Consider the following 4,329-nt stretch of genomic DNA (forward strand, 5'->3'; position numbering starts at 1 on the left):
ACTTGTGATCTTTCCATTGTTTTTGTTTTTGTTTTTTTGATGTGTGTTCATAAAGAAATGAATTCTGAGCTGATTCCAATCCTATTGAAAGTATTTCAGGCAATTGAGAGAAATGGAACTCTCCCCAACTCATGTTATGAAGCTGACATCACATTGATAGCCAAACCACGTAAAGATCAAACAAAGAAAGAGAACTGCAGGCCAATATACTTGATGAACATAGATGCTAAATTTCTTAACAAGATCTTAGCAAACAAGATCCAACAACACATCTCAAAAATCATCCACCATGACCAAGTATGTTTCATCCCCAGGATGCAAGGCTGATTCAACATTCACAAAACCATAAACATAATTAAATGCATCAACAGTTGTAAAAACAAAAACCACACGATTATATCATTAGACACAGAAAAACTTTTGATAAAATCAAGCACCTCTTCTTGATAAAAATCCTTGAACATTTAGGCATAGATGGAACATGCCTCAAAATAGTAAGTGTCATCTATGAGAAAGCCACAGCCAGCACACTGCTAAACAGAAAGAAATTGGAACCATTTCCCCTGAAAACTGGAAAAATACAAGGATGTCCACTCTGACCCCTCCTTTTCAACATAGTTTTGGAAGTCCTAGCTAGAATAATCAGACAAGAGAAGGAGATCAAGTGTATCCAAACAGGAAAAGAGGAAGCCAAGTTATCCCTCTTTGCAGATGATATGAATCTACACCTTGAAAACCCAAGAGAATCTGTCAAAAACCTTCTTGCACTGATAAAGGACTTTGACAAAGCCTCAGGATATAAAATAAATGTGTAAAGACCGTTGCATTTCTATATACCAACAATAAACAAGCAGAGGCCCAAATAAAAACCACAAACCCTTTCACAATAAAAAAATAATGAAATACCTTGGCATCTTCCTAACCAGAGATGTGAAAGACCTTTACAACAAAAACTACAAGACACTGCTCAAAGGAATCAAAGATGACACAAACAATTAGAAAAATATTCCATGCTCATGGGTTGGAAGAATCAACATTGCTAAGATGTCCATTCTACCCAAGGCAATCTACAGATTTAACACAATATCCATTAAATTACCAGCAGCATTTTTCTCAGACCTGGAAATGGCAATTCATATGGAAACATAAACAACCACAAATAGCCAAAACAATCCTCAGCAAAAAAAAAACAGGGTCTGGGCTCGGTGGGTCAGCCAATAATCTCAGCATTTTGGGAGGCCAAGGTGAGTGGATTGCCTGAGCCCGTGGTTCGAGACCAGCCCCAGGCAACTTGGTGGGACCTCATCTCTACAATAAATAAAAAATTAGCCAAGCGTGATATCTCACGATGGTAGTTCCTGCTACTTGGAAGGGTGAGGTGGAAGGATTGCTGGAGTCCAATAGGTCAACACTGGAGTGGCCGTGAGCATGCCACTGCACTCCAGTTTGGGTGACAGAGTGAGAGACTAACTCAAAAAAAAAAAAAGCAGGAGGTATCACACTCCCAGACTTTTAACTTTATTATAAAGCTATAATAATCAAAACAGCCTGATATTGATACAGAACAGGCATATAGACCAATGTAACTGGATAGAGATTCCAGGAGCAAAACCTCAATTTCTCAACCAAATCATCTTTGACAAAGCCTCCACCACCAACCACTGGAGAGAAGAGAAACTATTCAGTAAAGTGCTGGGAAAACTGGCTGACCACATGCAGAAGATTAAAACAAGACCCCTGTCTAAAACCATACACAAAAATAAACTCTAAATGGATCAAAGACCTAAACGTAAAACCTCAAACTATAAGAACCTTAGAAAATGCAGAAGACACCCTTATGAAATCGGAACTGGCAACCAATTCCTGATTAAAACCCCAAGTGCCCATGCTGTAAGAGATAAGGTAGACAAGTGGGACCTCATCAAATTGACAAGTGTCTGCAAAGTCAAAAAACCATCACAAGTGCAGGGAGACAGCCCAGAAACAAGGAAAAAAGACTTGTCAACTGTATGTCTGACAAATGCCCAATATCTAGGATCTTCAAGGAACTCAAATGTTCAAAAAGGAAAAAAGAAAAAAAAACAGCCCCATTACAAAGTGGGCAAAAGACACGAATAGAAACTTCTCAAAAGAAGACTTACAAGCAACCAACAGATACATGAAAAAATGCTCAGCCTCACTAGTGATCAATGAAATGCAAATTAAAACCACACTATGTGAGGTCGTACATGTGTTAGCTAGATTTGTTCATTCTATGAATATACAGTTGTGCCAAAAATATGTATGCACTTTTTTTTTTTTGAGTTAGAGTCTCACTCTGTCACCCAGACTGGAGTGCAGTGGCCGCTCCTGGCCACCTCAGCCTCAAAATGCTGGGCTCCGGCGATCCTTCCGCCTAAGCCTTCCAAGTAGCCGGAATTACAGGCATGCGCTACCACACCCGGCTGATTTTTTTTTTTTTTGATTTATTGTAGAGATGAGGTCTTGCTGCCCAGATGGGTCTCGAACCCGCGGGCTCAGGCAATCCACTCACCTCAGCCTCCCAAAGGCGTGGGATTACAGGCTGAGCCACCAAGCCCGGCTGTATGCACTTTTTAAGAGATGTTATCTATGTATTACTTTTTGAAGTTGAATTGAATTATGGTAGCAATGCAAAGTATGATATTCACTCAACTTTGCTTCTGCCTTCTACTTTGACAGTTCTGCCAGTTGCATGGTGACACTAGCATTAATTTGATTAATGCCATCTTTTGAGTGAACATCATACTTAAATTGTGTATACATTTGTTGGCACTCCCATATTCTTAAACACATCATGCTGTGCACAACAAATACATATAATTTTATCAGCAAATTTTAAAAAAATAAATAAATTTTTAAAATGAAAAACAAATAAAACAAAAATTAATCAATTTTGTTATATATGTAATATCTCAATTTTAATAAATAAATGCATACATAAAAACTAAATTTGCTCTCAAAAAAAGAGAAAGAAATGTGTTTTGCTTTGTTTTGTTGAGTTGGAGTCTCACTCTGTCACCCAGGTTGTAGTAGTCACAAAACCATGGCTACCACAGACTTGACTTGCTGGGCTCAGGCGATCCTTCCACCTTAGCCTTCCATGTAGCTAGAATTACAAGTGTGTGTCACCACACCTGGTTACTTTTTGGCTATTCTTTTGATTTATTGTAGAGAGGAGATCTTGCCAAGTTACCTGGACTGGTCTTGAACCCCTAGGCTCAGGCAATCCTCTTACCTCTGCCTCCCAAAATGCTGGGATAACAAGTGTGAGTCACCACACCCAGCCTAAAAATGTGTGTTGTTTTAAGCTGCTACATTTGTGGTAATTTGTTATGGCAGTAATAGAAAAATACTGCTTTTTGAATCAGACAAACATCCTTTGACTGCAACTCTTGTCCAGGCTAATTTGTTAACAATTCATTTAGTTCAATGGTTCTTTTAATTGTTTGGTTTCAAGATTATTTTACACTTTTAAAAATCCATGAGGACTCAAAAAGTTTTTGTTTATGTGGGTACTTGTTGATAATTATCATGTTACAAATTAAAACATTCTAAAACACTTGTTTTTCATTCATTTAAAAATTATAATCCTATCATGAGGTTACACATAATATTTATTAAAATACCTATTTTTTATAAAATCAAATAAACGGAAAATTTAGCACTGTAACATTTTTGTAAAATTCTTTACTGTCTGTCTTACAAAATTAGTACATTTTTATATTCGCTCTTGCATCAAATCTGTTACAATTTCAAATATCACATAGCATTTGAAAAACTCCATTGTATCCTCACAAAAAAACAGAGTAAAAAAGACTAATAATACCTTAAATTGTTAAAAAAAAATAATTAATCTCCCAGACAATTTCAATGATCTCAGGAGTTCCAGGTCAGAGACCTACTGACTTATTTTATTCAGACTTTATTCCCCTCTAGCTACAAAATGAGGATAATTATTAGATGGCATATATAGTTCATGTAAAGCATTTGGCAAATTTTTGAAGCCTAATAAGCACTCAGTAATTGATCTTTTGTCTATTATATTCCTTCCTCATTGTAAACATCATGCTCCATTTCAGTTAGGGCTACACCTTGGCATTGGGGGACCCATGACTTCTTGGGACTGCTGTCACAGATTCTGTGGGAATCACTTCTCAACAATCTAAAATTCCCGGCTAGGCTTATACCTTGATGGGAACTGACGAGAAGCATGAATTCATAAAGCTGTAGTAATTTTAAGTGTTTAGATACTGTAATCGGTAATATCTCTGTCAGGTTTTGAGATATTCGAAACTCTTGAGATATCTG

The sequence above is a fragment of the Carlito syrichta genome, unplaced genomic scaffold, assembly GCF_000164805.1.
Source record: "Carlito syrichta isolate Samal-C Ts95f unplaced genomic scaffold, Tarsius_syrichta-2.0.1 Scaffold304320, whole genome shotgun sequence".
In the NCBI taxonomy this organism is placed as follows: Eukaryota; Metazoa; Chordata; class Mammalia; order Primates; family Tarsiidae; genus Carlito; species Carlito syrichta.